Raw genomic sequence first — 16,226 nt, forward strand, 5'->3', positions numbered from 1 at the left:
TCCTCTAAGAATCTGGATGCTATACCACTTGGAGCATACATGTTTAGTAATGATGTTGCTTCATTGTCTATGGTGCCTTTTAGCAGGATATAGTTTCCGTCCTTATCCCTTTTGATTAGATCTATTTCTGCTTTTGCTTTGACTGAGATTAGGATTGCTACTCCTGCCTTTCTTACATGAGCTGAAGCACAATATATTCTGCTCCATCCTTTGACCTTTATCCTATGTGTATCCCCCCGTTTCAAATGTGTTTCTTGTAAGCAGTATATTGATGGATTATGGCTTTTAATCCATTCTGCTATCCGTCTCCGTTTTATGGGAGAGTTCATTCCATTCACATTCACAGTTATGATTACAATCTGTGTATTTCCCTCCAACCTCTTTCCCACCATTTGTGCTTTTAGCTCTCCTGTCTCCCTTCCCCTCCTCAATAGTATTCACTTTTCTCCCCCTCCTCCTGCAGCCTTCCCCTCCTTCTTTTGACCCCCTTCCCTTTTAGTTCCCTTTACTCTTATTGCTTCTTTCCTCCCTTTTAGCCACCCTCCCCTTTCTTCCCCCTTCCCCTCCTACTACCTATAGAGCTAGTTAGGCTTATCTACTTAAGATTATTGTTCCCTCCTTTGAACAAATCAGATGAGAGTACCTCTCAAACAATGCTCATCTCCCTCCCCTCCTTCCCTCTACTATAGTTTTGTACTTCTTCCTGTGATATAATTTGCCATTTTCTGCTTCCCCCTTTCCACACCTCCTATTACATTCCCTTCTCATACTTAAATCATATTTTTGACATGACATCATTTACTTTATGCCCGTTCCCTCTACATATATCCCTTTTATCATAATAGCTGCACAGTTCTCAAGATTAGCAGGTATCATCTTCCCTTATAGGGAGGTAAACAGTTTGCCCTAATTGAGTAGCAAGTTTTTGTTTTTGTTTTTTCCCCTCTGTTTACCTTTTTATGATTCTCTGGAGACCTGCATTTGAAGATCAAATTGTCTATTGAGTTCTGGTGTTTTGGTCAGGAAGCTCTGGAAATCCCTTATTTCGTTGAATGACTTTCTCCTTGCCTGAAATGTTATGCTGAACTTTGCTGGGTAGTTGATCCTTGGTTGAAGTCCCAACTCCTTTGCCTTACGGAATATTGGGTTCCAATTCTTTCGATCTTTTAATGTAGAAGCTGCAAGGTCCTGTGTGATCCTGACTGTGTGTCCTTGATATTTGAATTGTTTCTTTCTGGCTGCTTGTAGTATTTTCTCCTTCACTTGATAGCTCTGGAATTTGGCAACTATATTTCTTGGGGTTTTGAGTTTGGGATCCCTTTCGGGAGGGGAACGGTGGATTCTTTCGATGACTATTTTGCCCTCTGAGTCTAGTACTTCTGGACAGTTTTCCTTGATGATTTCCTGGAAGATATTGTCCAGACTCTTTTCTTCATCATGGGTTTCTGGCAGGCCAATAATTCTTAGATTTTCTCTCCTGGATCTATTTTCCAGGTCAGTTGTTTTTCCAATTAAATATTTTACATTTTCTTCTATCTTTTCATTCTTTAGATTTTGTTTGACTGATTCTTGTTGCCTCATTGAGTCATTAGTTTCTACTTGCCCAATTCTAATCTTCATCGTAGTGTTTTCTTCAGTTAGCTTTTCCATCTCCTTTTCCATCTGACCAATTTTTCCCTTTAGGGAGCTATTTTCTACATTTAATTTTTGTACTTCTTTTTCCAATCGACCAATTTTCCCAGTTAGGTTTTGGGTTTCCTTTTCCATCTGATCAATTTTCCCAATTAGGTTTTGGGTTTCCTTTTCCATTTGATTAGCTCTTCCTTTTAGGGAATTATTCTCTCCAGTTAATTTTTGAACTTCCTTTTCCATTTCTTCAATTTTCTTTTTCAGGGTGATGTTCTCATCAGTGAATTCTTTTTTTATAGTTTTAAAATCATTGGCCAGTTTTTCTTTTATATCCTTCTTCAGACGTTCCAGGTAATCTAGTTGTGCTTGCGAGAAATTCATAGTCCCATCTGAGGTTTCAGATGGAAGTACAGTCTCAGGTCTAACCTCTTTGGTGTTTGTGTTTTGGTCCTTATCCCCATAGAAAGATTCTATGGTTTTTTCACTTTTCGTCTGCTTTTTCCGATTCATCATGTTGGCTGAGTGTTGTAGCTTTTGGTTCTTTCAGTCAGAAGGTACAGATCTTTAAGTTGAGCTGATGTGTGTCTGGGCTAAAAGCAGGCTTTTGTTTTTTGTTTCCCCAATTAACCTTGGGGTTAGCTTGTTAGGTGTGTGGGAGGTGTGGTCTGGTCTCAGGATATCTCCTCAGCTGACTTGAGGCAAAGGCAAGGTCAGGGGATGGTAATCCCAGCTTCCCTATTGTCTTCCCTTTTCCCCTGGAGGGCTGGGGCACGCCTAGAAGCTAATGCGTGTTCCCGCCCCTCCTGGGGCTCGTCTCCCGGCTCTGAGGCTTGCCTGGGTCTCAGTGCGAATTTTCTCTGCCCTGGGTCATCTGTCCCTGAAGATCGCCTCCACCACAGTAGGAAGAATCCCCCTTTGCCACTTTTCCAGCCTCTGGTGTTATGAGACCACCTGCCCCATTCTGCTGTTCCCGCTGATCCAGGATTAATCTGGGGAAGAATTTTATGGTTCCCTCACGGTCATCAGGGGGGAGGAGAGAGCACTTACTGATCACTCTGCCATCCCAGTTCCTGGAAGTTCAAGTAGTGACCCACCGAAGTCCGTCTTCAGGCTGAAGATTTCAAGGGCTGCTGCGCTGATGTCTGGCACTCAGCGGCTCTCACCGGCTCGGCCTGGCTTATCTCCTGCTCCGCTGGTCTCGCCCGCCACTCTCGGGCTCCTCTGGTCCCCTCCGCCCTGCCGCGCCGACCACGCTGCGCTGTGCGCCGGGGTCTTACCCCCGCGGAACAGATCCCTCCCTTGGACCCTCCGGTACAGCCTGGGCTCCGAATCCGTCAAAGTCCGTCACCCACTGGATTTTACACCTCCAAAGTCTGGTCAGACTCTCCCCTCAGAGATATCCAGAGGAGTTTTTCCAGGAGCTTAGGTGAGTCGTTGCTTTCACTCCGCCATCTTGTCTCCCTGTGTGTCTAGAATTCATTTTAAGGAATATGAATGGCACTTCTCACGGGTACATGAAACGTGTTCATTTATATATGGCTACAACTGAGGAAGTAACAGATGGCATAGGAGAGTTGATCCATAAAAACATAAGTACATTTGCATGCATAAAATTTAAGTATCTGGCAATTGTTCTTCCAGTAGAGGTGTTACCTCCGCAAATTTGCATGGAGTGTTTCTCGTGTTAAGAAGAACACCACGGGATTAATCCCATCCACTGTAATCTCCAATTGTAGTGATCTCTCCCTTTTATAAATACGTATATGTATATCATTCCCTCAATAGTTGTTTATGTGTTACCTTATATTAAAAATGAAATTCCTCTATTTTGCATTGGCTTCCTATTGAGGCTGTAAATTCTTCACGGAGAGAGGGCATGTCTTACACAAAGTCTTTGCAACCTACTGAGGACCTACTATAGTGTAATTAGCATAATTAACATGCACTAGTTGATGATGTAAGTTTTGAACAAGGAAGAAACTGTAATCTGACTGAAAGCTGACATACTGAAAACTTGCATGCTCAGGGACATTAGACGAAAAAGGCTGCCAGTTTTCCCTGATCACAAATAAAATGAGGTAATTTGTACTGCCAAAGATGGACTCTAACTTATTGCTTCCTTGCTTTACCTTCGAGGGCTCGGTCCACACCTAGTTTTTTGACTGCAGCCTGAAGCCAAAAGCTTTGGAAGGTTAATATTTCCATCAATGTGCTCCTAAAAGAAGGAGGGAAATGAAGACAATGAGTGATAGGGGAGTTAAATGGAAAACAAAACTTATTTCTTTGCTATACTGATTTCTGAAACTTAGAAAAATTTCTCAAACATAAAAATGCAAAAGAAAAGAAGTTTCCATAAGAATGAGACTGGCCCTCACAATAATTTCTTAGTTAAGACAAGTAAACTGAAATGAACCAGGTTAAGAGAACACTTTTTTAAAATTAGGAAGTGCTTATGAAAATGTGGGAGGCCGTGATTAGTTTAACATAATCGACAATGGTCACTATGTTTTTGGAGCAGAGACAGTAGCATTTATTAAGTGTCTAATATGTGCCTAAAATAAAGGCCACAAAGCTAAAAGATTTACAATTATTATCTCATTTGATTCTTACACCAATCCTGGGAAATAGCTGTTGTTATTATCCCCCAAATGAGAAAGATTAAAGGAGTTGTGTCACACAGATAGCATCTGAGGCCACATTTGATTTCAGATCTTTCTAACCCCAGGCTCAACTTTCTATCCATAATTCCTTCAAAGTACCTCTAAGTGGAAAAGAATCTCATCCTCAAAAATTCTGTTTTTGACCACATTGGCTTAAATTTCACTTACTTTATCACGTATGATGGGTACTAGGTTGAAAATATGTTTCGAAGAACATCGCTATTATCCACTTCCATACTTTTTGGTTGGCATAATGATGAATAGCACACATAACTACATACAAATATGAGAAAGCAACCAAGAATGGAGAAATCTATTTGATGGTAATAAAGTGAACACTTTAGGAAAATTTCACTACAATGTTATTCTACGCTTAACTTTGCCTTCATTGTAATAATTTCCAATAATAATAATAGTGACAATACAATAATTATGTCCTGAATATGTATTTTGTCATTGAGGGCTCTGGGAAATTGAAAATGTGTTTAAAAAAATCAGACTAGAAAAACTCAAAATGCTTTAGTCCAAATGTCACCTTGCAACAATTTTAATTTTAGCTTAACTTTCAACTCATGGCAAAGTCCACAAATAAATCTTTAGTCTTCTTCTTCTTCTTCTTCTTCTTCTTCTTCTTCTTCTTCTTCTACTACTACTAGTACTACTGCTAATACTCGTACTCCTGCTACTAGAATTACTGCTACCACGACTCTTACAACTACTCCTACTACTTTTACTACTACAATAATAAAATTACTTCTACTGCTAACATGCTGAGAAAAGGAATCCTTTCAAAAATACCAAAGTATAAGTAATCCCTGTCTTCTAGGAACATTTTTCTAGTTGAGTTACAAAGACTTAGAAAAAAGAAATGATAGTTTGATAACAGATGTGAACACCATAATGAATATACAGTTAAATCCTAAATTATGTGATATCTGATAACATGTGGAATTCAGGAGATAAAGAAAGCAAGAGAGGTGAAAAGTCCAAAAAGGAGCATGGCAATACATTCGGTCAAAAGTCTCTTGAAGTTGAAGAGTAGAGTAGGAGTAGTTGTTGTAGTAGTAGTAGAGGTAGTAGTGGTAGTAGTAGTAGCAGCAGCAGCAGCAGCAGTAGTACTAGTAGTAGTGGTAGCATCAGTAGTAGCATTAGTATTAGTAGTAGTAGTTTTCAGAAAATTTATAATGTTGGTGAAAAAAGAGAAACATCATACTGAACATACTTTTCATTAACCAGGGACAAATTACCGATTGCGTAATTTGATTTTAGTTTTCTTTATTTCCTTCTGTATTTTTTTCTGATTTTCATTATCCATTCGATAAAATTGCTGTGAAACTGCGGTCTGCAATTGATATTTGAGGGAAAGACGAAATTTTGTTGCAGGTATCTGACTTTAGACTGATAGAAATATGTCCAAATAATTTCTGTTAAAGATTTCATAAATCAATATTAGCTTCCAGAATCTGCAATTTTGGACACTGTGCAAGAATAAGTGCCAAAGCAATAAAAAAATGGAGATAAATGAAAAAATTCTAGGGAAGCACAATTAAAAAATAAGATTAATAACACAAAAAACTTAATGCTACATGCATAAACATAATCCTTTTGAACAGAATTTACTGTCCTCAATTTTCCAGAAAAGTGGTGGTTCATGTTAGGAATTTCACTAAAAATATGATACAATCTTTAGTGTTTCAAAAATTAGTTCAGAGCAGTCTGAGTTGCAACTACTCAGACCATTCAGCATGTTTACATTCTTGTAAAACATATAATGGTAATATGCTCTAGTATCTCAAAAGAGATGTCTGATTTGAATTGTGATATTATTCCTAGCATGACATTGTAGAATTTTTCTTAAGTTTTAGCATTTCAAATAATTTATTCCAGTGCAGTATTAAAATGGAACATTAGGAATATTGTTAGAACAATAAATTTATCAGTATTTCTGCATTAATGATTTCCCCTATCAATATTTATTGTCAAAATTTCATGCAGTACATAATTTCTTTCAGCAAAGTGAGCCATCTAGCCTAAAAGATGATTTTAAAATTTTATTTGTATAATTTTATTTTCATTTTATTTTTATATTTAAGATTATTTTCATTTGTTTATTTAATTACCTGTATTTTATTACACTAATTTATTACATTCATATTAAATAAGAGACTATTGTGTCATTATTTTCTTATCATATGTCATATTATTGATTCTCATGCTCCTTTCTTACATAGCAGAATTTTTACAATAAAGTTAAAAATGTCTGCCTGCCGAAAATTTAAATTCCTTAATTAATTTGATCAAAATTAGTTTAACTTCCATTTCTGAAAGTTAAATGCTTCTCAAATACATTATTTAAAGACCTACCTCTGCTCAGCTTTCTCATTTTCATATTTACATATTTGCTCTTTAAATTGGTTACATTCACTGATTTAACCATTTTTTTCTCTCTTCTATCACAAGAACTTCCTTTTTAGTATCAGCATAAACTCTATTGAAGAGATCAAGAAACTGTACCTGGGCAAGACTCAATAGCTTTTCTTGAAGGATGACTGTCTTTTGGGTGTCTTCAAGCTGTAGCTGAAGTGACATAGTTTCACACTGAATTTGGGCACGTATTTCTTGGATAGAGTCGTTTTTGACAGTATGTATTTTTGCGTATTTTTCCCAAATTATTTACTTATTTTTAATCTTCAACATGCATTTCCACAAGATTGTGAGTTTTAAATTTTCTCCCTATCTCTCCCCTCTCCCACCCCAAAACAGCGTACATTCTCATGACCCCTTCCCCCAGTCTCCCCTCCCTCTGTCACACCCCTTCTTTCCCATATCTCTATATTCTCTCTTTTCCAGTAGGGCAAGATACATTTCTATACCCCATATAAATTTCTACACCCCATTACCTGTATTTCTTATTCCCAGTTATGTGAAAAAACAATTCACAAGAGTCATTTCTGAAACTCCTCAAAACTGATTGCTTGTAATTACTTCCTCCTCCCATTTACCCTCCCTTCTCTCATCTCCCAAACCCTACTTATCCCTTTCCCCCATACTTTCCTGTAGTGTAAGATAAATTTTCATGCCAAACTGAGTTTGCATGTTCTTCGCTCTTTAAATCATACATGATGAGAGCAAGCTTCATTTTTTCCCTCTCACCTCTGCCTTACCATAAGTTTGTTTACATATCATCTCTTCCTATTTAAGTCAATCTCTGCCCTCTCTCCCTCTCTCTCCCCCTCTCTCCATATATACGTATATACTTACATATATATATATATATATATATATATATATATATATATATATATATATATATATATATATATATATATATATATATATATACATATATGTGTGTGTGTGTGTGTGTGTGTGTGTGTGTGTATAACCCCTTCAACTACCAAATACTGAGAAAAGTTTCAAAAGTTACAAATATTATCATTCCATGTAGGAATGTAAATATTTCAGGTTAGTATATAGCTTATGATTTCTCTTCACTGTTTACCTTTTTATGCTTCTCTTGTTTCTTGTGCTTGAAAGTCTGATTTTCCATTCAGCTCTGGTCTTTTCGTCAAGAATGCTTGAAAGTCCTCGATTTCATTGAATGACCCTTATTTTTCTCTTAAAGTATTATATTTAGTTTCGCATCCTAGGTGATCTTTCGGTTTAGTCCTATTTCCTTTGACATCTGCAATATCATATTGCAAGCACCTTGATCCCGTAATGTAGAAGCTTCCAGATCCCGTGTTGTCCTCATTGTGTTGCTGCAATACTCAAATTGATTCTTTCTGGATGCTTGAAATATTTTCTCTTTGACCTGGGATCTCTGGAATTTGCCTACAATATTCCTAGGTGGTTTTTTTTTCAAATCACTTTCAGGAAGTGATTGGTGGATTCGTTCAGTATTTATTTTGCCCACTGGTTCCACAATATCAGGGCAAGTTTCCTTGATAATTTCATGAAAGGTGATGTCTAGGCTCTATTTTTGATCATGGCTTTCAGGTAGTTCCTTAATTTTTAAGTTGTCTCTCCTGGACCTGTTTTCCAGGTCAGTTGATTTTCCAGTGAGATATTTCACATTATCTTCTTTACTTTTCATTGTTTTGGTGGTGTTTTGTAATTTTTTGGTTTCTCATAAAGTCATTAGCTTCCATCTGCTCCTTTCTGATTTTTCAAAGACTATTTTCTTCAGTGAGATTTGGAACCTCCTTTTCCATTTCACTAATTGTGCTCTTTAAAGCATTCTTCTCCTCATTGGCTTTTTGGGCTGCTTTAGCCATTTGAGGTAGTCTATTTTTAAAGGTGCTAAATTTTTCAGTATTTTTTTGGTTGTCTTTTTGCAAGCTGTTGACTCGTTTTTCATGATATTCTTGCATTACTCTCATAACACTTCCCAATTTTCGTCACCTATCTTAGCTGATTTTGAAAATCATTTTTGACCTCTTATATGGCCTGAGACCACTGCATATGTATTTTAGAGGTTTAGGATGTAGAAGACTTGACTTCCCTTGATGTTATGCATTATTCTTCCTCATCCAAAGAATGGAAGAAATACCCGTTCACAAAGAAAATAGTCTTTTATACTGATGTTTTTTCCCTTGTTTGAACTTTTCCCCAGCCAGTTTCTTGACTTTTGAATCCTTAATCAAGAGAAGGGTATACTCTAGGTACATGTAAGTTCTCAGTGCCTGCGAGGTGGCAAAAACAAGGGGGAGGGATTGATTCCTCTCCTGGCCTCTGATCAGGTCTTGAGCAGTATTCCCTCTACAGAGACTCCACCAACTCCACCACACCAGCTACCACTCCTTCTCACCCCAAGGTCCCCACTCAGGATTGAGATCCACATCAGTTTCTCAATTCACCCAGGGGTTTAGGCCAGGGCTCCAACAATGGAAGATGCAGCTGCCTGGGTCCTGCATTAGACTGTTGCATTCCCTTCTCACCCAAATGAAAGAGCTTTCTCACTGACCTTTGAAGCTGTCTTTGGCATTTGTGAGTTGAGGAATATGGGACATGCAGCTGCTGCTGGTGCTTTCTTGAGGCCTGCTCCAGTCTTGTCCCTGTCACTGTGCCACCTATTCTGTGGTTCACTCTGCACAGCATGACAGACCTTTTCTGTGTACTTGCAGGCTGCTCTGGGCTGGAAATCTCTTTCAATCTGACATTTTGTGGCTTGTGCTGCTCTAGAATTTGTTTAGATTTAATTTTTACACGTATCTAATGGGCTGTGGGAGGAGAGTGCTAGAGGTGCGTGCTTCTACTCCATCATCTTGACCATGCCCCTTTGACAACACATTTGATCGGTTCATCCTTTTCCTGTTCTATTGTGTTTTCAAATTCCTTTGCCTTCTGTTTTTCATGGTGCAATTCTCTCTGTATGATTTCTCAAATGGATGTCTTTTTTCTGAGGGAATCATGTACATGGTACACCACTTTTTCTAACCTACTGGTTCTGTTCACCTTTAGAGAGCTCTTAAGAAAGGAAACCACGGTTTTCTCTTAGGCTAGAAAAGTCATGACTTAGTTTGTGTTGTAAACGAAGCTATTCTTCACGTTGTCCCTGAAAGGAATTTTCAAGAGCTCTCTCTGATGTCCCATTTGGCTCATGAGCATGAACAGCAAAAATCAGAAGGGAACAGTATGATGCAATTTCTTTCTCTAGACTGCTGTCCTTCCCTTTGCATTGTTTAATTTAGAGTTCAGCACTGCATTCCCAGTTGTCAGAACTTTTATTTTTTCCACCCTAGTGGAATATGAATTTTATTAATGCTTCTTTAATCAGTTGTAATTCCTTTTGAAGTTCATCATTCTTTACTTTTAAAACTTCAGTGTCTTCTATATATTGATTTTATTTTTCATGATCCTTAATCATTTCTGTGTCTACATCCACTTTGAACGTGGCAAATTCATCCTGTATGATTCCATTTTTATCCAAAAGATATTTTTCTTTTTCATTCCTAACAGGAACCTAAACATAATAAACAGAAAATATGTTACTCAAGATCAATTCATGTATTGTGAGTTTTGCTTAGAAATTCAAAATCAACCCCAGGAGGCCAAGAAGGATAGTGTTTTCAGTAAACTGAGGATGTTTCATCTATTTCACATTTCTGTCAGACTCAATTTTCCTAAAGAGCAGGTCTTAAAAGTGCTTCATCAGTCAGAAAATATGGACTGTAATTTTAAGCCCACAAAGCTGTCTGCTTTCGGTATATTTGATTTCTTTTGCTCTATCCATTCTATCCCACACGGATTAGTCACGGTGTTACAATAAAAGTAACAAAACCTAATTATTTATGTGGGCCTTCTAAGGTTTTTCAAAAGTACTTTCAAAACATCATGTCACCTACAACTTGGATGACCCTTATGAGACACATATTTGTAGTCATCCTCCCCATTTTGCTGATGAGAATTTATGAATGAAATATCCCACACCAGAGACAACGTTTTGTAGGCTTGCTTTCCATGAGGAACCTGATGATAGTCACAGTCACTATAAAGTGACATGCCTTTAGCAACCCTTTATTACTGTGATAAGCTGATGGAGATTTCACATTTTCAAACGTTTTATTAAGCTATCGTCCCTGTTTTCGTCAACTGTTAATATCTCTGGAACATTACCAGTCTATGAGAGTCTTGTACAAGTTCACATACTTGAAGGTGGGAAGGAAAGATTGGGATGGAAAGCAAGGCAAATGGACCTGGCAGTACAAATCACACGTTGCTGTTGCATGCAACAAATACTCCATAAAGAGAACAGTTCTGGTCTTTCAAGGAACAGGTGTGCCACCTACACAGAGAGATGGAAAAGGGACACTAACCTGAATGGGAATCGCTGCTATTAGAAGATGTCGAGTTGCTGCTGCTGCTACCCCAGGGTGAGGAGCTGCTGCCACCGCCGTCGCTGCTGCTGCTGTTCTGGCTCAACCTTGTGCCCGCCCCCCGCGTGGCCTTGGACACTTGTGTTTTCACAGTGTGACATTTCCTGGGTCTCTTTCTCAGACACACCATAACGTATTTTTCTACTTCTCTCAGGACTGATGCTTTTGGTGTTTCAAAATCAATTTCTATCTTGTCAGGATTAGAATTCAGTAAAGATGATTCTCCTGACACTATTATGTGGACGACTCACACAAGTTTATCTCTGCGGCGTTTGTTGATAGCCAAGCTTAACTGCCTTTTCTCATCATAGTTTCTAGGCTTAGCATTATCTTCCTCCCCAGATTTATTGCCAACATTTGTTCCTTGAATTGTTTGGCAGGCAATTTTTCAGCTCTTTCTGTAGTTATTTGCTTATTTTTTTCCCTCTGACTTTCATCTTTCTTGATACATTTCTTTGTTTCTTTCTGCTTCTGTCTTTTAGATCTTTCATTCTTTTTCTTCAACTTATGGTAAGGTACTTTAGACAGAACTTGCACGTGTTGATGAATACATTTAAGTTGCTCCTGAAGTTTTGCACTCGCTCATCAGGAGACTCTCCAAAAGAGTTGTCTTCAAAGGAAGCACCACTGCTACTTTCTCTACAGAATGCTTTGGTGACATCCGTTTCTATATAGCACATAGACATTCTTGCAATGGGTTCATCTGTGATCTTGGAAACTGAATCTCAAAAACATCTGAAGTGTTGTTGCCATCACTACCACCTCAAGATCTGGTAGGTTATACTTGGAGCAATTCATAAACATTAACTGAACATCTGCAGCAAATTCACGTGCATCCTTACATTTCTGGTTATACCTTTTTCTTTAGTTGTGCCAAGGTCCATTGGATTTTTGACAACATCATTGTACTTATGGAGTTCTAGAGCAACAGGCTTATGGAAAGGTCAAGTATATGCTACCTTGTCCTTTGAAAACATTTCTTCAAGAATTTCATTACGGTATTTTAATTACTCAGTTAATTTAACATGTTCCCAACTCTATATTTTTGCTGAGAATCTGGTATGATATTCTTCCCTACTTTTTCTATTACAAGTGGTATTTTAGCAGATTTGTGCTCAACCAGGCTTGATGAAGATTCGCTACTTGATGTATCTATCCACGTTATACAGGTTGTAGTATCTGCTTTCCTTTTCACACCCCTTTTAACTTATGTTACAGTTGTGTGTTATAGCGTGGTGGAGCGGCTTTAGCAATGTGCAATGCAGAAAGTAATGTCTCAGGACATACTGGAGATGGAATCACTTGCTGTTTAGCTACCTTTTCTGATGCCCTAGGGAATGGTTTTTCTTTCATAGTGGAAACTCCTAAAGATTGTTGAGTACCTTTTCATTTTCTTTTCCTTTCCACCTGCCACTAGTTGTTCTGAAGGCATTTGAGACAGTTTTTGCAGAAACAGTTTCTCTAAGACTTGTGTCATTAGAACAATGTCATCACCTGGCTTGCAAAACAATTGCAAAACAATATTTTCAAGTCTTCTATACATTCTGAGGCTTCCGCATATTATTTATGTTCCAAGAGCTTTAGGAGGCTGTAATAATCTGGGAGAGTGAGCTTGGCCGCATCCACAGTCTGCTGGAAGGGTAAAGAGAAACTGTGCTGCCATAGAGCCTTCAGGACAACCTTCTGCAATTACTGCAGTTGGTTTGTGAGGAGGCCAGTCTTTCTGGCATTTATGTACTCTGGTGGAAGGGGGTTGGCAATAGCCATCTGTTGGCTTGACAGAGACATTCTGAACAGCTTTTTCCTGATGGAGTGTTGTCTTCCATATATTTGTATCGCCACTCACCCATCGGCGTTACTGCTCACTTGAAATGGTGACCAGCCTGAGTCATTTTGGAAGTAGTAGCTTCTATTTCTTTGTTCATTCATGGAGGTTTATTCAGAATTCCATCTTGCAAAGAACTGACACTCAGACCCTGCCTTTGTCTTTGAGTGTCATTTTGCTCTTCTTCAACCTGGGGAGAACAATATTGTAAAGTTTTTCATCACTTTTTTCTTCAGAATTCTGCAGAGACATTTTAACTTTAACTGGAATATAGAATGTGAAAAAGGATGGAAAAGAGATAAAAATTCTAAGAAAAGGAGGCTACTGAAAACGAAAGGGAATAAGGATATCATTTCAAAATTGTAAGGGATCCTCAACAACTATTCAGTCCAATTCATATCCATTGCTAGGTGTGTAACAGAAGTGCAGTTTACTCTTTTAGAACTATAGATTGTGAAAGCAGAAAGGGATACTAGCGATGAGTCAGCACATCATGGAATAAATGAGGAATCAGAGGCCTGAAACAGGAAGCCATTTGTTGAAAATCATCTGGATGGCAATGGACTGAGCTAGGACTCAAAATCTGGTAAAAGTCACACTCAGACGCAGATTTTGAACAAATTTGTGTATGTACACATGCATATTTTTCTGTGTACATATATATACATACATATATATATATATATACATACATATATATATATATACAGGAACAGATATACATATATACACATATGCTTATATATATGCATGTGTGTATAGATATATACAGATATATACATATATACATATATAATGTAGGTACTTGGCAATTGTACTTCCAGCAGAGGTACTAACTTAGCAAATTTATACGGAATATTATTGGTGTTGGGAACCCAGTAATGGATCAACACCACCTGCGCGAATCTCCATCTATAGTGATCTCTCCTTTATATAAATACTTACAGGTATAGCATTTATTTAATACTTCTTTAAGTTCTACCTTGTATAATAAATGAAATTCCTCTATTTTGTATTGGCTTCCCAGTGAGATTGAAAATTCTTCAAGGCAACAGGCCATGTCTTACACCAAGTCTTTGTAACCTGTTCAGAACCTATCATAGTACTATTCACATAATTAACAGTCACTGGTTGATGAAATAAGTTTTGTTCAAGAAAGTAACTATCATTTCACTGAAGTCTTACATAGTGAACACTTTCATCATCAGGAAAATTAGACAAGAAATGGTGCCACTTTCCCCTGAATGTGAATTAAATGACCAATTTCATGTTGTCAGAGATGGACTCTAAATTGTTGCTTCCTTGCTATACCTTCGAGAGCTCAGTCCATGCCTACTTTCTCGACTGCAGCCTGAAACCAAAAGCATTTGAAGGTGAATATTTTCACCTATGTGTTCCAAAAGGAATGTGAGGGAAATGAAGACGACCTGTGATAGGGGAGTTAGTACAGAAACAAAAATATTTCATTCCAGTACTGATCTCTGAAACCAAGAAAAATTTCTCAAGCATACAAATGCAAAATAGAAGAATTTTTTTAAGAAGTAAATTGGATCTCACAATAATTTCTTAGTTAATACAGATATACTTATATCAACCAGGTTGAGAGAACTCTTCTGCAATATTAGGAGGTGCTTATCAAAATGTGGCAGGCAGTAATAATTTCTATATAATTCACAGCTGTTTTATCTTTCTTTAGCACAGAAACTAATATTTAATAACTGTCTAATATGTGCCAAGTATAAAGGCCATAAAGTTAGGAGATTTACAATTATTATCTCCTTTAATTCTCACAAACTTCCTGGGAGGTAGGTGCAATCATATTCCCCATTTTATGGTTGTGGAAACTGAAAAAGATTAAGTGACTTGCCTAGGATTGCACGGATAGCACCTGAGACCATATATGAGGGCAGATCTTTGTAAGTCTAGGTCCAAATTTCTATACAAAATTCCCCCAATGTATCTCTGCAAACTCTCACCATCCAAAGTTCTATTTTTGACTGCTTTGGCATAGATTTTGCTTAGTTTTCCACGTGTGATGGGTACTAGGTTGAAACTGTGTTTTGAAGGTTATCAGAAATATCTATTTCTATACTTTTGGGCTGGTATCATGATAAATAGCCTACTACATAATGACACGTAACTGTGGGAAAGCAACTGATTATGGAGAAAGGTATTTGATAGTAATAAAGGGAGCAGGTTGTGAGAATTTGACTGCCATGCTATTCTATGATTAACTTCACATTCATCGTAACAATTTCTAATACTAAAAATGTTGAGAATGAAATAATTTTATACTGAATTTCTATTTTGCCACTGGGTCTCTGGGAAATTGAAAATGCATAAAAAATAAGACTAGAAAAACAAAAAATGCCAACTATTGCCTTAGAACAAATTTAATGTTACGTAAACTTTCAATTCATGGTAAAATCAACAAATAAACATTTACTTTCCTTGTTCTTCCTCTTCTACTACTCGTGCTACTACTGCTAGAACAACTACTACAACTTCTTGTACTACTACAGTAATAACACTTACTTATACTGCCAACACTTTGGGAAAAGGAAGCTCTATTGAGTAAATGAAGAATAAATAATTCTTGTCCTCAAGGAACCACAATCTAGTTGGAAAAGAAAGACTTAGAATCAGGACATGATAATTTGTTAACAGATGTGAACACCATAAGGCAATCAGTATAAAGTTAACCACTAAATTATGGTTTGTCCAAATCTAAGTGGAATTCAGGAGATTAGGAATTCAATAGGTATGAAAAGTTCAAAAAGCGTTATGGCAAAAGAATCATACTTTTGTAATTCAAAGTCACCTTGAAGTGAAGAGTAGATAGGTTTTGGATAGGTATACTAAGTAGGGAAGTGTTACTGAGTGAGAAGAAGAGGGTGATGAAGGTATGGAGCTGGAAATCAGCATGGTGAGGTCAGTTTGATTAAGGTAGAAGATAATAATGAGATTCTCCACCTAATTACTTTCATTCTCAATGGCATTTTGCTTGTGTATTTTACGTATTTACAAATTTTGACGAAATGACATTTTGCTTTTATTCAAGGAGTAGTTCGAAGAGAAGGAGACAAATAATTTCTACTTCACAGTGCTGTTTGGGGGAATAAATCAGGAAATAAATGTAAAGGTCCTTCTAAATATGAAGTATGATAGAAATGATTTACTTATTATTGGCAGTTGGAAAAATACCTGATTCTTTGTGTAAGGCTAGATAAACAA

The 16,226-nt window shown here is 37.3% G+C and overlaps 1 pseudogene; it reads right to left on the minus strand.

The window, feature by feature from the left end:
- Positions 1–1,546: 1,546 nt before the first annotated feature.
- The window catches only part of LOC140524324 (bromodomain testis-specific protein-like), a 44,064-nt pseudogene continuing 29,384 nt past the window's right edge, over positions 1,547–16,226 (minus strand).

This window comes from Notamacropus eugenii, chromosome 2, assembly GCF_028372415.1.
Source record: "Notamacropus eugenii isolate mMacEug1 chromosome 2, mMacEug1.pri_v2, whole genome shotgun sequence".
Classification (NCBI taxonomy): domain Eukaryota; kingdom Metazoa; phylum Chordata; class Mammalia; order Diprotodontia; family Macropodidae; genus Notamacropus; species Notamacropus eugenii.